Below are 22,975 nucleotides of genomic sequence, written 5' to 3' on the forward strand. Positions count from 1 at the left end.
CAGAAAGCCCACCAGACACCAGGGAAGAATGTTTTTTTAAAAAAGAGGGGCGGGGGATGGCCATACTGTAGGAGGCTAGCCTGGCTTATAGTGGGTACCTGATGGTACTTACGCCTTGTGCCAAGTCCAGTTATCCCTTATTAGTAGATTAGTAGTGTTTTAGCAGCTTAGGCTGATAGAGGTAGCTATAGCAGAGCAGAACTAGGAGACATGCAAAGCTCCTACTATACCACTTATATCATATAGCACTATATCATATGAATCACAATACTCAGAGTTACCAAAAATAAAGGTACTTTATTATAGTGACAATGTGTCAGAAATATCTCAGAGGATATACTCCATTAGGAGGTAAGTAAAATACACAAATTATACACACAAACCAAAATCAGGTAAGTAAATAGTTAGAAAAGTAGTGCAAACACTGTAGAACACAATAGGATGCAATAGGCCTAGGGGCGACACAAACCATATACTCTAAAAGTGGAATGCCAACCACGAATGGACCCCAAGCCTAGTGTAGTGTGTAGAGGGTCGCTGGGAGTGTAGGAAAACACTAAGGGTGTCCAAGATACCCCACCCCAAGACCCTGAAAAGTAGGAGTAAAGTTACCCTACTTCCCCAGAAACACACTAAAGTCATGATAGGAGATTCTGCAAGGACAACAACTGACTGCAAATCACTGAAGATTGATTCCTAGAACTGAGGATCTGTAAAGGAAGGGGACCAAGTCCAAGAGTCACGAAAGTGTCGAGGGGGGGCAAGGGCCCACTAAACCCTGGATGAAGGTGCAAAAGGGCTGCCTCTGGGTGGAAGAAATTGAAGATTCTGCAACAGTGGAAGATGCCAGGAACTTCTCCTTTGCACAGAAGATGTCACATGGTGTGCTGGAGGATGCAGAGTTGTTTCCAGGCAGAAATACCATGAACAAGCCTTGCTAGTTGCAAAGGTCACAGTTAAAGAAAATGGGTGCTGCCTGGGCCCAGGAAGGACCAGGAGGTCGCCCCTTGGAGGAGGAGACAGAGGGGGCGCTCAGCAGTATAGAAAACTCATGCAGAAGCAGGCAGCACCCACAGAAGCACTTGAACAGGCATTCAAGAAACCTGAGCACTGCAGTCGTCTCAACAATACAAAGGAGGGTCCCACGAAGCCGGTGGTCAGCTCAGCAAGTTAAGCAATGCAGGACGGAGTGCTGGGGACCTCGGCTATGCTGTGCATGAAGGATTCCTTGCAAAAGTGCACAGAAGCCCTAGCAGCTGCAGATCACGCAGTACACAGGATTACTATCTGGCGTGGGGAGGCAAGGACTTACCTCCACCAAGCTTGGACAGAAGGACCACTGGACTGTCGGGGTCACTTGGATCTAGCTCCTGTGTTCCAGGGACCACGCTCGTCGAGATGAGAGGGGAGCCAGAGGACCGGTGATGCAGAAGTTTGGTGCCTTCGTTAGCAGGGGGATGATTCCGTCGACCCACAGGAGATTTCTTCTTGGCTTCCAGTGCAGGGTGAAGGCAGACAGCCCTCAGAGCATGCACCACCAGGAAACAGTTGAGAAAGCCAGCAGGATTAGGTGCTACAATGTTGCTGGTGGTTGTCTTGGTACTTTGTTGCGGTTTTGCAGGCATCCTGGAGCAGTCAGCGGTTGATCCTTGGCAGAAGTTGAAGAGGGAGATGCAGAGGAACTCTTGTGAGCTCTTGCATTCGTTATCTGAAGAGAAACCTACAGGAGAGACCCTAAATAGCCCTCAGAGGAAGATTGGCTACCTAACCAGGTAAGCACCTATCAGGAAGGGTGTCTGACGTCACCTGCTGGCACCGGTCACTCAAAGGCCTCCACTGTGCCCTCACACCTCTGCATTCAGGATGGCAGAGGTCTGGGACACACTGGAGAAGCTCTAGGCACCACCCCTGGGGTGGTGATGGATAGGGGAGTGGTCACTCCCCTTTCCTTTGTCCGTTTTTGCGCCAGAGCAGGGGCTGGGGGATCTATGGACCGGTGTAGACTGGCTTATGCAAGGAGGGCACCATCTGTGCCCTTCAAAGCATTTCCAGAGGCTGGGGGAGGCTACTCCTCCCCAGCCCTTAACACCTATTTCCAAAGGGAGGAAATCTCAGAGGAAATCCTTTGTTCTGCCTTCCTGGGACTAGGCTACCCAGACACCAGGAGGGTAGAAGCCTGTCTGTGGGTTGGCAGCAGTGGTAGCTGCAGTGAAAACCCCAGAGAGCTAGTTTGCCAGTACCCGGGGTCCATGCTGGAGCCCCAGGGATGCATGGGATTGGCACCCCAATGCCAGATTTGGCATGGGGGGACAATTCCATGATCTTAGACATGTTACATGGCCATGTTCGGAGTTACCATTATGAAGCTACATATAGGTATTGACCTATATGTAGTGTGCGCATGTAATGGTGTACCCGCACTCACAAAGTCCAGGGAAATTGCCCTGAACAATATGGGGGCACCTTGGCTAGTGCCAGGGTGCCCTCACACTTAGTAACTTTGCACCTAATCTTCACTAAGTGAGAGTTAGACATACAGGTGACTTATAAGTTACTTAAGTGCAGTGTAAAATGGCTGTGTAATAACGTGGATGTTATTTCACTCAGGCTGCAGTGGCAGTCCTGTGTAAGAATTGTCTGAGCTTCCTATGGGTGGCAAAAGAAATGCTGCAGCCCATAGGGATCTCCTGGAACCCCAATACCCTGGGTACCTAGGTACCATATACTAGGGAATTATAAGGGTGTTCCAGTGTGCCAATCAGAATTGGTAAAATTGGTCACTATCCTGCAGTGACAATTTTAAAGACAGAGAGAGCATAAGCACTGAGGTTCTGGTTAGCAGAGACTCAGTGACACAGTTAGGCACCACACAGGAAACATTTTTAGGCCACAAACTATGAGCACTGGGGTCCTTGCTAGCAGGATCCTAGTGAGACAGGCAAAAACAAACTGACACACAAGTAAAAATGGGGGTAACATGCCAGGCAAGATGTTACTTTCCTACACAACCCCTCCCCCCCAAACGAGGGACAATAAGGCTAACCTTGCCCAGATGAGTCTTCATTGTCTGAGTGGAAATATCTGGAGAGTCCATCTGCATTGGAGTGGGTAGTCCCAGGTCTATGTTGCACTGTGTAGTCCATTCCCTGTAGGGATATGGGCCACTTCAACAATTTATGGTTTTCTCATTTCATATGTTTAAGCCATAACAGAGGTTTGTGGTCTGTCTGAACAATAAAGTGAGTACCAAGCAGGTATGGTCTCAACTTTTTCAGTGCCCACACCACAGCAAAGACCTCCCTCTCTAAAGGCAGACCAACAATTTTCTCTAGGGGTCAACCTCCTGCTGATGAAAGCAACAGGTTGATCCTGGCTCTCAGTGTTAAGCTGTGATAGCACTAACCCAACCCCTAATTCAGAAGCATCAGTCTGGACTATGAACTTCTTGGGGTAGCAAGGGCTTTTTAGGACAGGTGCAGAGCACATGGCCTGTTTGAGCTCATCAAAAGCCTTTTGGCAGCTAGCTGTCCACAATACCTTTTTAGGCATCTTCTTACTAGTGAGGTCATTAAGAGGAGCTGCAATGGAGCAATAATTCTTGATGAACCTCCTATAGTACCCTGTGAGGCCTAAGAAGGCTCTCACCTGGGTTTGAGTTGTAGGGAGGACCCATTCCATAATGGTCTGGATCTTCCCCTGCAGTGGTGCAATCTGTTCCCCACCTACCAGGTGACCCAGATAAACCACTTTCCCCTGCCCTATCTGGCACTTTGAAGTCTTGATAGTGAGGCCTTCCTTTTGCAGGGCCTCCAAAACTTCCCATAGGTGGACCAGGTGCTCATCCCTGGTGGAGCTAAATACAGCTATATCATCTAGATATGCTGCACTAAAAGCTTCCAAACCTTGCAGGACTGTGTTCACCAACCTCTGAAAAGTGACAGGGGCATTCTTCAAACAAAGGGCATCACAGTGAACTGTTAGTGCCCTCCAATGGTGGAAAATGCAGTATTAGGTTTAGCATCTTCTGATAATTAAATCTGCCAATACCCTGCAGTTAAATCAAAAGTGCTTAGATACGTGTCAGAAGCCTGTGTATATATTAGCTCACCTGCCCTGGGTATAGGGTGAGCATCAGTTTTGGTTACTTGATTGAGTCCTCTGTAGTCAACACAAAACCTCATTTCTCTTTTACCATCTTTACTGTGAGGTTTTGGGACAAGCACCACCATTTTTCTAGCCCATGGGCTTTCTGAAAGCTCAATCACTCCTAAGTCCAGCTGTTCTGTACCTCTTGTTTTATGCAATCCCTGACATGGTCAGGTTGCCTATAAATCTTACTTTTGACAGGTAAACTGTCTCCAGTGTTGATTGTATGCTCACACCAGGTAGTGGTACCTGGTATCAGTGAGAAGAGTTCAGAAAATCGGCTTAGGAGATTTACACAGTTGTCCTTCTGCTCAGCAGTAAGGCAATCTGCAAGCACCACTCCCTCCACTAAGCCATCAGCTTCAGAGGTGGAGAAGAGATCAGGGAGAGAGTCACTCTCTTCTTCCTGTCCCTCATCAGTTGCCATGAGCAGGGTTAAGTCAGCCCTGTCATAGTAGAGTTTTATGCGATTGACATGGAGCACCATAAAGGGACTCCTGGCAGTGCCCAGGTCTACCAAGTAGGTAACCTGCCCCTTTTTCTCAACAATGAGATGGGGTCTACTCCAATTTGTCCTGGGTGCTACTGGGTCAGGACAGCCATCTGGTCATGCCACTGCTTTTGGAACTCTTGGCTGGCCTGAAGGTTTTTACTGGCGTTTTTCATGTACTCAGCCAATCTGGATCTTAGGCCAAGTACATAGTCCACAATGTCTTTCTTTGGAGCTTATAAAGTTTGTTCCCAACTCTCCTTCACAAGTGCAAGGGGACCTCTCACAGGGTGCGCAAAGAGGAGTTCAGAGGGGCTAAAGCCCACTCCTTTTTGGAGTACCTCCCTGTAAGCAAAAAGGAGGCATGGCAACAGGACATCCCATCTCCTTCTGAGTTTTTCAGGGAGTCTCATAATCATACCTTTGAAAGTTTTATTAAACCTCTCAACCAGACCATTTGTCTGTGGATGATAAGGAGTAGTGAACTTGTAAGTTACACCACACTCCTGCCACATAGCTTTGAGGTATGCAGACATGAAGGTACTACCTCTGTCTGACACCACTTCCTTAGGGAAGCCCACCCTGGAAAAAATTCCCAGGAGGGCCTTTGCCACTGCAGGAGCTGTAGTGGTCCTTAAAGGAATTGCTTCAGGATATCTAGTAGCATGGTCCAATACCACAAGGTTAAACCTATTGCCTGGAGCTGTAGGAGGGTCAAGGGGGCCAACTAAGTCAACCCCTACCCTTTCAAATGGCATCCCAACCACGGGTAGTGGAATTAAGGGGGCCTTAGGGGTGCCACCAGTCTTGCCACTGGCTTGGCAGGTCACACAAGAGCGACAAAACTCTTTAGTGTCCTCTGACATATGAGGTCAGTGAAAAAATGGAACAAGCCTGTCCCAAGTTTTACTCTGGCCCAAATGCCCAGCCAAAGGAATGTCATGTGTCAAGGTTAGAAGAAACTCCCTATACTGCAAAGGGATAACCAATCTCCTGGCAGCTCCAGGTTTAGGGTCCCTTGACTAGGTATACAGGAGGTTGTCTTCCCAATACAACTTATGGCTATCAGTGACATCCCCATTCTGCTGTTTGACAGCTTGCTGTCTCAACCCCTCTAGGGTGGGACAGGTCTGCTGTCCCACACTCAGCTCTTCCCTAGCAGGCCCCCCTGCACCCAAAAGCTCAGCAGTGTCTGCTGTCAGCTCCTCTGGTGAAGGTTCTGCACAGGGAGAGGATTCCTCTTCTTCAAAAGGGGAATCTTCTGGAGAGGGAGGGATAGTGGGCAAGGATTTACCCTTACTACCCCTAGCTTTTGGGAGTACTTGGTCTATTGTTCCAGGATCCAAGTTTCCCTGTCCTTTTTGCTTCTTGGCCTGAGCCCTTGTCAAAGCAAACATATGCCAAGGAATGCCCAGCATTATTGCATGAGCCTCCAACTCCACTTCAGCCCAAGCTGATGTCTCCAAATCATTGCCTAGTAAGCAATCTACAGGTAATTCAATGGCTACCTCAACTTTATTTTATTGTGAGCATCAGTCACTTGGTACTGCTGACCAAGTAGGTCTTGATCAGGGTGGACCAGTTTTTCAATCACCACAGTGACACTGGCTCCTGTGTCCCTGTAGGCCTCAACCTCGACACCATTGATTAGGGGAAGTTGCTTATACTCACCCATATTAAGGTGACAAGCAACCAAGGTTGCAAAGTCAATACCACCATCAGAGACTAAAACAGCCTCTGTGGTCTCCTTAATAAGACCAACCCCAACTACACTACCAGTGGTGAGTCCAGCGACTCCCTTAGATTGGCTATTTGTAGTAGACTTCCCACCACCACTGCTATTACTAGGGACACTAGAGGTTGCAGTTGGAGTTGTGGTAGTGGGAGCCTTGGTGTTTTTCTTTGGGCAGGTGGAATCACTTGCCCAATGGCCTTTACTTTTACATATTACCACCATGGCTTCTTTTGATTGTGGGAAGAGGATTTGGATCCACCACCCCCAGGTGATTTTTGTGGGCCTGATGAAGACTCAGAATGTTTTTTATCGTCCCCACACTTGGCAGAAGACTTACCATCCTTTTTCTTGCCATCCTTGTCACCCCCTGTACGAACTTTTCTGTTCACTCTTGTTCTGACCCATTTGTCTGCCTTCTTTCCCAATTCATGGGGAGAGGTCAGATCTGAGTCTACTAAGCACTGGTGCAACAAATCAGACACACAATTGTTCAAAATATGCTCTCTCAGGATTAGATTATACAGGCTTTCATAGTCAGTCACCTTACTGCCATGTAACCAACCCTCCAAGGCCTTCACTGAACAGTCTACAAAGTCTGTCCAGTCTTTGAGAGGACTCTTTTCTGGTATCTCTGAACTTTATCCTGTATTGTTCAGTGGTTAAGCCAAATCCATCCAAGAGTGCATCCTTCAAAACTTTGTAATTATTAGCATCACTTTCTCTGACAGTAAGGATCCTATCCCTACCCTTACCAGTGAAAGATAGACACAAGATAGCAGCCAACTGCCTTTGAGGGACCAACTGTACCATACAAGCCCTCTCAAGTGAGTGAAGCAAACCACTTGTTAATGTCATCCCCCTCCTTGTAAGGGGAGACTATCTTATGCAGGTTTCTGAAATCTTGTTCTCTTACAGGATTGCTATCAAAAACACTGCTGCTGCCACCATGGGGAACTAACCCCAACCTCTGCCTTTCTTTCTCTACATCTAGAGATTCCCTGTCTAAGGCCAGCTGCTACTTCAGCCTGGCCTCTTCCAACCTCAGCTTTCTGAGTTCCCTTTCCATAGTGTTATACTCAGGGTGGGAGGCTTGGTAATTCTGGGACACAGAAGAAATGTGGGAATTGGCAGAGTGTAACCTGTCTCAAACTGGCTGGACTCAAGTAACCTGGCCTTTAGGAGTGAAAGGTGCCCTACTAGTGTGTGACCACCTTCCACTACCAGTGTCACTAGATGGCCTGTTAGCTGGCAGGTCTTTGGATCAACCCTCCCCAGCATCCTCAGGGGACTTCTCTGAATCTTGCTGGGTACCCCCTCCTCTACCTCCAGATACTTGGATGGGCCAGACTGGTTCTGGTCACTTTTTAGGAGAAGGCTAAGGAGAAGATCTTTGGTAAGATTCTTACCAATGCTTAAAACTCTTTCAATGCAGAGACCCCTCAAACTTTTAAAGTTTAAACTACCATAGGTTGCCTGGACAACTGTGGGAGTAAGTTCTACTGCAGACAAGATTGTTAGAAAGGGTTTAGAACAGAGAGAAAAAAGTTTAGAAAGTTTTAAAGCAAAGAGAAAAACTTTTTGAAACTTTTGAAAACTTTTGAAAACTTTTCTGAAGTATTTGGTATATGTTTTTCTTTTGAAAAGCACCAATGACAAAGTGGTAAAGCAGTTACAAGTACTTATCCAACCGCTGCACCACTAATGTATGAGGCTAGCCTGGCTTATAGTGGGTACCTGATGGTACATACACCTTGTGCCAGGTCCAGTTATCCCTTATTAGTAGATTAGTAGTGTTCTAGCAGTTTAGGCTGATAGAGGTAGCTATAGCAGCGCAGCTTAGGCTGAACTAGGAGACATGCAAAGCTCCTATTATACAACTTGTATCATACAGCAGCATATCATAATAATCACAATGCTCAGAGTTACCAAAAATAAAGGTACTTTATTTTAGTGACAATGTGTCAGAAATATCTCAGAGGATATACTCCTTTAGGAGGTAAGTAAAATACACAAAATATACACACAAACCAAAATCAGGTACGTAAACAGTTAGAAAAGTAGTGCAAACACTGTAGAATACAATAGGATGAAATAGGCCTAGGGGCAACACAAACCATATAGTCTAAAAGTGGAATGTGAACCACGAATGGACCCCAGGCCTAGTGTAGTGTGTAGAGGGTAGCTGGGAGTGTAAGAAAAAACTAAGGGTGTCCAAGATACCCCACCCCAAGACCCTGAAAAGTAGGAGTAAAGTTACCCTACTTCCCCAGAAACACACTAAAGTCATGATAGGAGATTCTGCAAGGACAACAACTGACTGCAAATCACTGAAGATTGATTCCTAGAACTGAGGATCTGTAAAGGAAGGGGACCAAGTCCAAGAGTCACGAAAGTGTCCAGGGGGGGCAAGAGCCCACTAAACCCTGGATGAAGGTGCAAAAGGGCTGCCTCTGGGTGGAAGAAGCTGAAGATTCTGCAACAACGGAAGATGCCAGGAACTTCTCCTTTGTACAAAAGATGTCCCACGGCATGCTGAAGGATGCAGAGTTGTTTCCATGCAGAAAGACCACAAACAAGCCTTGTTAGCTGCAAAGGTAGAGGTTGAAGAAAATGGGTGCTGCCTGGGCCCAGGAAGGACCAGGAGGTTGCCCCTTGGAGGAGGAGACAGAAGGGGTGCTGCTCAGCAGTTCAGAGAGCCCATGCAGAAGCAGGCAACACCCCGCAGAAGCACTTCAACAGGCGTTCAAGAAATCTGAGCACAGCGGTTGTCTGAACACTACAAAGGAGGGTCCCACGAATCCGGTAGTCAACTCAGCAAGTTGAGCAATGCAGGACGGAGTGCTGGGGTCCTGGGCTATGCTGTGCATGAAGGATTCCTTGCAAAAGTGCAGAGAAGCCCTAGCAGCTGCAGATCACGCAGTACACAGAATTACTGTCTGGCGTGGGGAGGCAAGAACTTACCTCCACCAAATTTGGACAGAAGGACCACTGGACTGTCGGGGTCACTTGGATCCAGCTCCTGTGTTCCAGGGACCACGCTCGTCAAGATGAGAGGGGACCAGAGGACCGGTGATGCAGAAGAAGTTTGGTCCCTGCATTAGCAGGGGGAGGATTCCGTCGACCCACAGGAGATTTCTTCTTGGCTTCCAGTGCAGGGTGAAGGCAGATAGCCCTCAGAGCATGCACCACCAGGAAACAGTTGAGAAAGCCGGCAGGATTAGGCGCTACAATGTTGCTGGTAGTCGTCTTGCTACTTTGTTGCGGTTTTGCAGGCGTCCTGGATCAGTCAGCGGTTGATCCTTGGCAGAAGTCAAAGAGGGAGATGCAGAGGAACTCTGATGAGCTCTTGCATTCGTTATCTGAAGAGAAACCTACAGGAGAGACCCTAAATAGCCCTCAGAGGAAGATTGGCCACCTAACCAGGTAAGCACCTATCAGGCATCACCTGCTGGCACTGGCCACTCAGAGGCCTCCACTGTGCCCTCACACCTCTGCATTCAAGATGGCAGAGGTCTGGGACACAATGGAGGAGCTCTGGGCACCACCCCTGGGGTGGTGATGGGTAGGGGAGTGGTCACTCCCCTTTTCTTTGTCCAGTTTCGCACCAGACCAGGGGCTGGGGGATTCCTGAACCGGTGTAGACTGGCTTAAGCAAGGAGGGCCCCATCTGTGCCCTTCAAAGCATTTCCAGAGGCTGGGGGAGGCTACTCCTCCCCAGCCCTTAACACCTATTTCCAAAGGGAGAGGGTGTAACACCCTCTCTCAGAGAAAATCCTTTGTTCTGCCTTCCTGGGACTGGGCTGCCCAGACCCCAGGAGGGCAGAAGCCTGTCTGTGGGTTGGCAGCAGCGGTAGCTGCAGTGAAAACCCCAGAGAGCTAGTTTGGCAGTACCCAGGGTCCATACTGGAGCCCCGGGGATGCATGGGATTGGCACCCTAATACCAAATTTGGCATTGGGGGACAATTCCATGATCTTAGACATGTTACATGGCCATATTCGGAGTTACCATTGTGAAACTACATATAGGTATTGACCTATATGAAGGGCACGTGTGTAATGGTGTTCCCGCACTCACAAAGTCTGGGGGAATTGCCCTGAACAATGTGAGGGCACCTTGGCTAGTGCCAGGGTGCCCTCACACTTAGTAATTTTGCACCTAACCATCACTAAGTGAGGGTCAGACATATAGGTGACTTATACGTTACTAAAGTGCAGTGTAAAATGGCAGTGAAATAACGTGGACGTTATTTCACTCAGGTTGCAGTGGCAGTCCTGTGTAAAAATTGTCTGAGCTCCCTATGGGTGGCAAAAGAAATGCTGCAGCCCATAGGGATCTCCTGGAACCCCAATACCCTGGGTACCTAGGTACCATATACTAGGGAACTATAAGGGTGTTCCAGTGTGCCATTCAGAATTGGTAAAATTGGTCACTAGCCTGCAGTGACAATTTTAAAGACAGAGAGAGCATAAGCAATGAGGTTCTTGTTAGCAGATCCTCAGTGACACTGTTAGGCACCACACAGGGAACACATTTAGGCCACAAACTATGAGCGCTGGGGTCCTGGCTAGCAGGATCCCAGTGAGACAGGCAAAAACAAACTGACACACAAGTACAAATGGGGGTAACATGCCAGGCAAGATGGTACTTTCCTACACATACCTTCACTTCAAAGAAATGGGGATAAAGTTGTTCTGTACACCGGTGGGCAGATGGGGCAATTACCCCCAATCCGCTCCCGGGGGGGCTGAAAGCCTACTAGATTCCAGGGAAATAAAAAACAATAAAAAAAAACAATAGTGGAGTGGTGGCTACCAACCAGTATGGGCAGGGTTATGCCCCCACCCCAACTGAAGGGGGTGACAATCTTTCAGCTCTCCCCCGCACACTAAAAAGATCTTATCTCAATGGCAAGCAGGAGGACATTTGATTATTTTGGGTTTTGGTTTTACATTTGGGCCATTAGAGCTTGTCTAACACTCAAAATTGTCCCACCTGGATGGTGAGGGCTGCACTCTTTGGACTTTCGGAACGCTGCCATGTAGAAAAATCTCTGAGACCTTGACACACCTGAAAACCAAACATCTGGGTGAGTCCAGGGTGGTGTGCTTCACATGCACCCCGCACCATTTTCTTACCCACAATGCCCTGCAAACCTCCAACTTTGCTTGAAATCACACATTTTTCCCATAGTTTTCTGATGGAACCTTCTGGAATTTGCAGGGATCCACAAAATTCTTACCACCCAGCATTGTCACATCTATACTGATAAAAACTGTGCCCCACTTGTCACCCTAAAAACATTTTTTTTCAAACTCCCCATTTGGACCCGTTTTGCTTCTTCCTCACTTTTGACATGCTTTTGGGTCTTCTCTGTAACAGGCACTTGGCCCACCTACACAAGTGAGGTATAATTTTTATCGGGAGACTAAGGGGAATGCTGGGTGGTAGGAAATTTGTGCTGATGCGGTGATCGAACACAGAAATGTGGGAACATTTGTGATTTTATTTAGCTATATGTGAGGTTTGCTGAGGATTCTGGGAGGGAAAACACTGGTGGATCTACGGAAATCACACCTCCCTGGACTCCCTCGGGTGTCTAGTTTTAAGAAATGTCTGGGTTTGGTGGGTTTCCCTACATGGCTGCTGAGCCCAGGACCAAAAACGCAGGTGCCCCCCGCAAAAACAGATAGTTCTGAATTGATCATTTTGATGTGTCAACATAGTGTTTTGGGGCATTACCTGTCACGGGCACTAAGTCGACCCATAGAAGCAAGGTTCAATTTTTATCGGGAGACCTGGGGGAATGCTAGGTGGAAGGAAGTTTGTGACTCCCGTCAGATTCTAGAAGTTTGCAGCACCAAAATTTGAGGAAAAAATAATTGTTTTGTCAAATTCTGAGATTTGCTAAGGATTCTGGGAAACAGAAACTGGGGAGAGCACCACAAGTTACCCCATCCTGGGTTCTCCTAGGTTTCTAGTTTTCAGAAATGTCCAGGTTTGGTAGGTTTTCCTAGGTGCAAGGCCGAGCTACAGGCCAAAATCCACAGCTACGCCCTTTGCAAAAAACAGGTCAGTTTTCTTTGGGAAAATGTGATGTGTCCATGTTGTGTTTTGGGGTGTTTCCTGTCATAGGCACTAGGCCTACCAACACAAGTGAGGTACCATTTTATCGGGAGACTTGGGAGAATGTTGGGTGGAAGGAAATTTGTGGCTCCTCTCAGATTCCAGAACTTTCTGTCACTAAATTATGAGGAAAAAGTGTTTTTTTTGCCAAATTTTGAGGTTTGCAACAGATTCTGGGGAACAGAACCTGGTGAGAGCCCCACAAGACACTCCATCCTAGATCCCCCTAGGTGTCTAGTTTTGGTAGGTTTCCCTAGATGCCGGCTGAGCTAGAGGCCAAAATCCACCGCTAAGCACTTTCCAAAAAACATGTCAGATTTCAATGTAACAATGTGATGTGTTAATGTTGTGCTTTGTGTCGCGGGCATTAGGCCTACCCATGAAAGTTAGAAACCATTTTTATCGGGAGACTTGGGGGAACACAGAATAGAAGAACAATGTTATTGCCCCTTGTCTTTCTCTACATTTCTTCCTTCCAAATGTAACACAGTGTGTAAAAAAGACGACTATTTGAGAAATGCCCTGTAATTCACATGCTAGTATAGGGGCCCCGAAATTCAGAGATATGCAAATAACCACTGCTTCTCATCACCTTATCTTGTGCCTATTTTGGTAATACCTATTTTCACTCTTTATATTTCACCAAATGAATTGCTGTATACCCTGTACACAATGAAAACCCATTGCAAGGTGCAGCTCCTGTCTTGGCTGTGGGTACCTAGGGTTCTTAATGAACCTACATTTCCTATATATGCCCACCACCAGAAGAGTCCAGCAGACATAACGGTATATTGCTTTACAAAATCTGCCATATCTGGAAAAAGTTATAGAAGAAAATGTGGACAGAAATGGCTCTTTTTTTACCTCAATTTCAATATTCTTTTATTTTAGCTGTTACTTTCTGTAGGAAAACCTTCAAGGATCTACACAAATGATCCCTTGCTGAATTCAGAATTGTGTTTACTTTTCAGAAATGTTTAGCCGTCCAGGATCCAGCACTGGTTTCACACCAATTTCTGTCACTAACCGGAAAAAGGCTGAAAGCACAAAAAATAGTAAAAATGGGGTATGCCCCTGTAAAATGCCAAGATTGTGCTGAAAAATGTGGTTTTCTGATTCAAGTCTGCCTGTTCCTGAAAGCTGGGAAGGTGATCACTTTAGCACTACAAACTCTTTGTTGATGCCATTTTCAGGGGAAAAACCACAAGCTTTCTTCTGCAGCTTTTTTCCCATTTGTTTAAAAAAATCGAAATTTTTGCTGTATTGTGGATAATTCTTGGTCTCCCCCAGGGGATCCCACAAACTGTGGGTACCTCTAGAATCCCTATGATGTTGGAAAAAACAGGATGCAAATTTGGCGTGGGTAGCTTATGTGGACAAAAAGTTATGAGGACCTAAGCGTGGACTGCCCCAAATAGCCAAAACAATGCCTGGCACCTGAGGGGAAAAAAACGCCTAGCAGCAAGGGAGCCTATCAACATGCTGGACAGCAGCCACACTGCTCTACAACATAACTTAAACACATTGGCAAAGCCAATAGCTCTGGCTAAGCACTTATAAGGTTCCAAAGGCGAGACCTAGTGGCTATGCCAATGCTTATTTTAAACTGCTTTGCATCCAATCGCTCTATCGCTTTTTCCACAGGCTATCAGCAGGCAGCTGTTTTAAAGAGTGGGTTTGCATGAGCGGAGAGAATTTCCAAAAGGGTTTGTTTTATTCTAACAAATCATATTAAAGGATGGTCACCATGGATGTGTGTGCATCCATAAAGGCCATCTTTGAACAGGGTTGGTTAAAAATAAAACATTTCGAATATGGCCACTGTGTATGTACACATATATGTGGATGCCAGCTTTCCATGCATTTTTTTTTTTTTTTTTAAATGCAAGCAAAGATGGCCTCTGTTGATGTACGCATATTCATTCATGTTGGCTTTGTAAGATGGCAACAAGCATTGACAAAACCAATAAGTTTGCCAGTTGAGTCCTGTTGACTTTGCCCATGCCACAATGGCATAGTTTCGACATCTTTGGCTTGGTGGTGCCAGTTCCTGGCACTCAGCCATCTATCCACCCATAAACTCATCCAACCATTCACACGCACTCTCATTCATACATTTATCCAAACAGTACTCATTCATAAACCACTCATCCATATAATCTCTCGCTCTCTCACACACACTTTTATATTTTAAATAAGGTCATACTGTTTAGATTTGTCAATGATTGCTTTTCCTGTAGAAGGAACGAATGTTTATCGAGCAGTTCGGAATGATGCCATCTTGCTAACGAAGAATTCTTTTACAGAAAATAAGTGATGAAACATATCTCGGAGTGTATATTCCAAGCTGTTTACGAAGAAAAGTCTCATGTACTCCCCTCGAAGAGCTTATATGGGAAGAACTGTAAGCCGACGTGCAATACGGAAGATAAGTCAACAGTTCCACAAAATGCGCAGCAAAGCGGTACTTCAACATCTGACTTGAAGCCATGATGCAAATCACATTTGCATTGTGGGAAGAGTCTTCTATGTTGCATTTTTGCTGCGAGGCGTTTGAAAATCGAGTGACTAGCTGTGCTCACGGAAGGGTTAATGTCGCAAAATCATTTAGTCATTATGTTTTGGTTCATTCCCACACATAGTCATGCCACACACTTGATTGGGTTAGTTATCAGATAGTACTATTTCCCACCGAGGAGAATTCACATTTTGGAACGTGTCACAAGCTGTTCTAGGATAGAAATAGCACTTTCATTTGGTAACACGAACATCTTTGCCCGGGGCAGTATATGCTAGTTCAAAACACGATTGAAACAGGGCCTGAGGCAAGGCTGTGGGTACTAGCCGCAGGAAGCCAGAAAAGTGCAGGTACAGTCAGGGAATACTGAGTAAAATTGTGTATCTGTTAATGTGCTGATTATACATATTTAATTTGTTACTTTCTTGAAAGGTATTCTAAAGAGTGACAATCTGTTTTTAAAATACATAGGATTTCAGTAGGTCACAGTATGACTTGAGCATTCCAGATTATTTTTAAAACGTGAAAGGTGCATTATATAAGCAATCCTCTACAAAGGCTACGAAAATTGATTTCATAGATGTCTGCTTTGAACCTCTCAGAAATGGCAAGCAATTAATCTATGAAATATGAACGAGATTTTGGCAAATACTGAGGATAGCCTGACGATCCTATGCCATTTGCGCTGTCCGCAGTGTGAATTATTTCAATTATACCTGTCTTTTTCGAAAGATACGTATTTAGTTGGCACAGGCACTCAATACAATTTGAAGCTGACTTACTGTAACCAATAGGCATGAAATTAAATCCCATCAAACAAATCTAAAGATCTTCTGGAGCCTGACGGCTTCAGGAATAAGCATTCCTCAGATATCTGTTGATTGCAATAGGAATGGAATTTGTTCTCCTTAGTTTGAGGATCAGTAGTTTTCCAGTTTCAAATTTAGAGACAAAGACAAGTTGTGAGGTGTTCTTGAAGATAGTATTTCAAAGCAATTTAAAAAGATTTTTTTGAAATAAGCTGAGAAAATATTCAGCTAAAAAATCATAATAAATTACCATTGAATTCGCTCTACTTAGGGCCTCTTCGCAAGTACCACAGGAATCCTTGTCAATTGCAGGTTAGAGTTTGCATTATACAGGGACTCTACGTTTTACACTAATTATCCCTCCTCACACGATTTTCAACGGGTTTAACCTTTGGAGGAATTTCCGAGCTTTGGATAAAGCATTTTTAACAAAACATGCAGTATTATCATGTTATTCTCATTCAGAGGTAGGGAACTTATAGGCCCAAATTTACAAAGTTACTCTTGGTGGTGTGCTGCACCAACATAGTTGGTGGGTCAGGAAATATAGTGTGGTGCCACGTTTACAACGCAAGATGATGGCAAGTTGCACATGCCTAAAAAAAAGCATTGCGACTTAGCACATACGCAGCAATGTGTTACACTACTGATAAAAACACACGGAAAATGACTCAAAACAGGGGAATGAATTTTGGACACAGCTATGGTATAGAATGGCAGGTAATCAACTTTCTGAGGTGACCTGTCCCACACCTCTGGTTACCCAAGATCCTACTCATATCTTCCTTGAAGGATCACAGGATGCATGTAGAAAAAGAAAGTTCACATTTTTTGAAGAGGAGGTTGAGATTTTAGTAGTAGCAGCTTTTTGTAAATTCTAAACTTCCTCAACACAAGAAATCAGCTTTGTAGAACGGTATGCCTTAAAAAATAAACACAGTTGCACCTACAACCAGGACGGACAGGTGAGGAGTTCTGAAGCATTGGCATGACTACAAATGTCGCGTCGTATAAAAGAAAAATTGACCCAAAATAGGCATGCTGCCATGGCAACAGGAGGCGAACTTGACGGCAGATCATGAGGAACATGTGTGTAGGGTAAGAAAAAGTTATGTTTCATATTTATAAAGTTATCCTCACTTAAGGTTACTGTGTGAGGTCATATGTGTATTATGATTGCCAAATATAGCAAATTCGCATACACATCACTGTATATGCTAATGTATGTGAGTATGTGTACATACTACGGACATATGGTATGCAGCCTTTGCGTTGTCCTTGTGTCATGCAAGGTGGCACAAGGAAAATGCAAAGTTTCAGTAATACATTCAAAGCCATGCAAGGGCAAATTAGCATTGGCCTTGCATGACTTTGTAAGAAAATGTAAGTCAAGGCAGTTCATTGTCATGCGGTACATTACATTTCAGCTTGGGAGGTGTTCCATAGCTGAAACATAGGTGTTCACATGCATCCACCTATGGATTTTGATGCATTGCCAGATTTACAAAAAATTGTAAACCTAGTAATGTGTCAAAATTCAACACTTTCCTAAGCGATGTTATCGATGAGAAACAAGTTAATTCTCATCGTTACTTCCTCTTTCTTCTTGTGCTGCATTCTGCATCACATGTCGAAAGAGGAAAAGGTCAATAAGGATTCCTTTTGTGCAAGAAGGTTCCCCTTCCTGCACAAAAGCAATCCTACTAGTAATACAGCCATACGTTCACTAGGGTGCAAGGATACCTGCATTGGTGCTAGGCTGCACACAGTGCACCAGTGCAAGGAGAGAGCAGAAATGCTCTATGTCTTGGCAAATATGCAGCATTTCTGTTCTCTCCCTTTCACACAATGCAGTGTAGTAACTTTGGTTGCAGCCCTGCATTGCAAAAAAGTTCATTAAATGTGTCACTACTTGTTTATTGGAAATACCACCTTAATAGTTGCATTCATAAGAAGATATTTCTCACTGTTTTGCTTCGCAGTTTGTATTGATAATTATTTATATAATCAGATGTTCAGGTTTACGTTACAATAGTTTAAGTGTTTGGCCTCTATACTAACAGAGAATATATAGGTATGATGTACCGAATAGCGATGATGTATGAATCACACATGGGAAGAGGACCTGCAGATTACAAACACAGAAAATTCTCCTTGCTAAAACAGCTTCATGTTGATCCTACTAGTGTTTCACAAATCAGTCTTTGTAACAATCAGTGTGTGAATATGAAAGCAGTGAATCATCGGCATGACCATGCTCCACCCATGTAAAGCCTAACTTATGCAAAGTAAAGTAAGACAGTGCTATGTGTCTTGCTGTGTAATATGGTAATGTAATGAGTAAACAATGGCAATCCAACCACATTGGCTTTGTGTGGCTTAGTAAAGTAAAAATAATAATATGGAATAGCACCACAACCGATAGGAAAAGCAAAGGAAAAATCAGAATGAATGTTGCACATTGTATATATTAAGGGTGGGTGGAGCTCACAGAGTTCTACTCAGCGGACGTCTGAAGGCAGAGTTGGGTAAAAATGCAGAGGAATTCAGCAGAGTTCCACATGTGGAGGAATGCCGTCTGCCCTATCACTACTCTAGCCTGATCTTGGAAGCGCTAAGCAGGGTCAGGCCTGGCTTACTAATTGTAACACCCGTAACTGTATTTATATGATCACGTGTCCCTGTCAGCTACGCTATGTAGGGATGACCATACGCCCAGTTAAGATCAGAATTAACGAACATCGCAGCAACATTAGATGTGGACGCACAACTACCAAACTAAGCATTCACTTTTGCGAGACCAACCATACCCTTGACGATTTGTGGTGGTTTTTAAATTGGAGACCCATATCCATGGGTTAAATGATGATATCCCGTGGATGACCTTTTTCTAAGGCTCATGACTATTAGACGAGTACACCGACTTTCTGCCTTCTCTTATTCTAAGAAAATAGAGATTTTTCTGACTTGCCCCCCAGCTTATGTCAAATATGAACCTCTATTCCCCTGTTTTTTCATAGCTCACCTATATCTATTATTACTCACTCTTACCTGCTCTGTGAGTTTTTTCAGTATTATACTTCAGTTGAGGGTCCTTACTCTCTGTTTAAATAATATTTTCAAGTTTACCTGACGGAGGTCTCGTTTTTATTTTAAGAACAAAAGTGTTTTTTTCACATTCGCCTTTGTGCAAACGTGACATGCGAGCCCGTCGTTCATTTTTACAGCTGGGCGAGACCTACATCATACGCCCGTCCCTTTTCCAGCATCACTACCATGCTGTGATTGGTTCTCGCCACCCACGGGGACCTTTACCTGACATTGCTGCTCTCCCGGTTTCACGTTTGGTACAGCGGCCGCCGGGTAGGTCTTCAGCAAGAGACCACACGAAATTCGTAAGTACATGCCTTGCCGTTGTCGCTTAACTAATTTATTAATTCTGATGGACTGATACTACGTATGTGCACAAGATAACGACGCTGGTGGCTGATGAAATCAGCGTCTCTAAGTTCCAACATCTCTTAGCCCTGCTGTACATGTTGCATTGTTTAATATACGTGAGGCCATATTGGGGGGCACAGAGTACACTCACGCATTTCCTTTTTGTTAAACTTGCTCTATCATGTGTACTAATGAGCGTTAATAAGGTTTTACCAACCCTCTCTCTGTTTCAGCCTCCTTAAGCCAGACAGATTTTCTTTCCTCATACCTCACAATATTTTAGAGTGTCTTGATTTGTTCTCTGTCAATAGAAAATTATGTTTAAACATGTCCATTCGGAAGCCTCTTTTTGTACTATTTTTGTGGTCTCCATGACTCAGATAGAGCAACGCTAGTCCAAAGGTCTGTTCTGTCCCAAGGAACTCGATCCCTAATATGGGAGAGTAAGGAGTACTGCATTTGTCAATTGGTTCACGCTTTTGTATGGCAGCACAAATTACAAAGTGTGTCACTACCCTATTGGGTGTTGCTAACATGTTTTGATGTTTTTCATTGTGTTTTACATTAGATTTTGTATTTTTTTTGCACAGGTTCGCCTGTTCAGGCTATAAGTAGCATAGCGTTCTATGCAAGTCGTTTCTTCTCTTTAAACCTGATTAGGCTATACATTGTAGTTTAGGAGTATTTGTCCTTTTGGTCCTCATGAAGTGCCAAACAAACTGCAGGGACACTGAGGGCGCGAAACATGTTGACCATAGAGATTAGCTAAAGGGAATGTGCCCCTATTAGCTTGGTTTTGTATGGAGAGTGGTGGAACTTTATTCCTTCTCCTCTCCTATGTTTTTTAAATATTGACCAAGGTGCTCCACATCAATGAAAAATCTTAGTTCGGAGGCTCTTGAGACAATTTTATCCCCTCTTTCTCTTCTGCTCTTTTTTGAGGTGAGGTTTAAATTCATTCCTACCTCAACCACGGCACACACTTTTGTTTAAGATCCCCGGCAATGTGCCCCTCTCTGGGGCCTGTCAGACATTGCAGCACCAATCTGACAAGGAGCTGGCCCTTTGATGAAGCATGACATCCATTGGATGTGTGAGGGCTTTTGTTTCTAATATAAGAAGTGTTCTTTTTGAACCTCTGCCTATTGTTTCTATTTTTTCTGTTCAGGAACAGTGTACTCCTTTGACTTACCAGGTCCGACCCTGCTTAACGCTTCTGAATCGGGTGCATTCAGGCCAATGTGGTATGCAGTTGGCAGCAAAAGGTGCTGTTTCAGGCCTGTCTTGTGCCCATGGCCTAGAGCCTGTGTCTCTCCACCACACCAGCACACTTCCCTTCATCAACTGCACTCCTTCACAAACTGATTAGGGAGGGCCAAGCACAACCTGTGTCTTGCATCAGCCTTGCAATCTTTTCCTCTGAAGTTACACATATCCAGAGACTGCCCTTTCCTTAGGGCCCAGCACTAGCAGCAGCAAATCAGCTCACCGCCAGCAGCCTGGTATGTTCACTAAGTGCCTAGCCTTGCTTGCCACTGGGATCTAAGCCACTCTTTCAGGCGACACACATCTCTATCTGGCGGGGACTGCTGGACTACCACTCAGCAGCTGATGCTCCCCTGTTCTGCAGCTTTTCCTGCTGGCCTCAGCACCGTACCCCAAACACCACTTCCCTTCCAGGGACTCTGGGAGACAGGATCTTTTCAAATGGAGGTATGACTGCCAGTTTCCATTTTTCTAAGCACAATCCCTCTCATATGGAAATGATCTTCACCCTGAGTGTCAGCCCCCATGTATACAAGGAAAAGAAAGCAAAACAAGGGTCTGACCTAGGTCTACGGTCCCCGTTGCCAGTGGCCTGGCTCTCTGCCTCCCTTGGCCCCCTGCTCAAAGGCTGCTGAGGACGGTGAAAGGAGGAAGGCCTGGAACCAAAGCAGGCGCTAGCGCCTGTGCAGCCCCTATGTAGCACACCGCAGACCGGCAGAAACCATATACTGTCAAAGAGCAAATGGGGTGAGTGCAAAGTGCAGCCCAGTTATGAGCCACACAGCGCCAGTGCAGACTGCGCTTGCGAGTCAGCACTTGCACTGTGTGGCTCATAACTGGTCTGCTGTGCATGTCAGTGAGCACATCTCCGCTGCCAGGCTAGCAGAGTTTTGGGCCAAACTCCACACTCCAAGCAGAGCGTAGAGTGCCAAAAACTCAGTTAACTCCTCCAGCAGAGGGAAGCTCACCACCCATCCCTACTATACATGTGAAATGACATGAATTATCATATGATATGTGGACATACTTTTTATATGTTACAACATGTATCAACTGCATCAAATGATAATAATGGGGAAATATGTTTAATGTCATAGTGGCAGTGCCTACAAACCTTTGCCAAACACTCCTAGTAATAGTCAAAGACATATATCTTAATGCTCAAGTGTAATTTAATAAGACTTAATTGCAATGAATTTGTCTTTGTCCTTGCTTAAGTAAATGTGTCTTAATGCCAGTGTTTGGTGTTACCTGACTGTGATTGACTCTTTTGTGGTGAAATGTGTGTTACTCTTAGACAGTGGACTGAGATTTTTGGTGTGTTCCTCTCCCTAGCAGGATGCCAATCTCTTCAGTTCTCAGGAACATAAAGAAGGTCAAGAAGGTTCAAGTCTGACCACACAGCAAGACATAGTTTACACCTTGCCTACTGACTATAAATTCCTGCTACCTAGGCATGTGCCAATTATAGTGAGAGAGGGGCTACCCCCAAAACCAGTGTTGACTACGCAAAATGAAGGTCCTCAATTGTCCTCAGTGGGAACCAAACACCCCATTGCAGCGCTTGCCTCTCACAGGGTAGCGAGCCAGAGCAGTCTAAGTTCTACTCAAGGGAGTTGGTATGGGCTAGGAATCCCCAATCACTGTCCCACAGTAACAACACTCAATAAATGATTGCCCAGTCAGTACTTTTTCTTAAGAAAAAGGAGAAGTACATTTATTACACACACTACTGAGTACTGCACAATTATTTACAAATATACATTGGCAGATGGAACATACCATAGTTGACATTGCACAACCATTTATGACCGCCTGGAGGGGCCACACAAACATATCAAGTGTGTACAAACATTCATGGTATACTAAGCATATTGCTTTGGCATGAATCATTGTCATAATTGTAATAATGATTGATCAATAAAACATATGCAATCATCATGAAAACCCAATGAAACATTAATCAGAAATGAGCATTGTGTTTGTGTTTGTTCATACCCCTTGGCATTAGACTGTAATGTTCAGAGCAGCATTATAATATAACCATATAATCAGCCTCTAGAGGGCGTAATCACATGAAAAAGATATGGCAAAAAACATTGCAGTGTAGCTATACATTCAGCCCCTAGAGAACATAACCCCAGGAGATATGATTACAAAGTAATCACAGTACAAAGCATTACAACAAAACCATCCCCTACAGGGTGCAGTGCATTAGACATTTTCAGGACTTACAGGTCTTCTAAAATGTTAACATACACAAGGCCTCCAGAAGACAAGCTACTCTCAGCTGTTAAGCAAAAGCACCAACCAATAGGGGGCTTACAAAGGCCTTAAAAAGTAGGAAAGGTGATGATTTTGGTCCCCCTCCATCTTACGGTGAGACCCGGAACATGATCCAGGGATACAGACCTTGTGGTGCTGAGTATTTTGGTGGTGGTCCCA

General features: G+C 44.9%; 1 long non-coding RNA gene across 1 annotated transcript in view; it reads left to right on the forward strand.

The window, feature by feature from the left end:
* Positions 1 to 19,127: 19,127 nt before the first annotated feature.
* The window catches only part of LOC138265112 (uncharacterized), a 55,850-nt gene continuing 52,002 nt past the window's right edge, over positions 19,128 to 22,975 (forward strand). The window contains exon 1 of the long non-coding RNA XR_011199306.1: positions 19,128 to 19,218. This is a non-coding gene — a long non-coding RNA (uncharacterized lncRNA). The remainder of the gene's footprint in view (positions 19,219 to 22,975) is intronic.

This window comes from Pleurodeles waltl, chromosome 11, assembly GCF_031143425.1.
Source record: "Pleurodeles waltl isolate 20211129_DDA chromosome 11, aPleWal1.hap1.20221129, whole genome shotgun sequence".
In the NCBI taxonomy this organism is placed as follows: Eukaryota; Metazoa; Chordata; class Amphibia; order Caudata; family Salamandridae; genus Pleurodeles; species Pleurodeles waltl.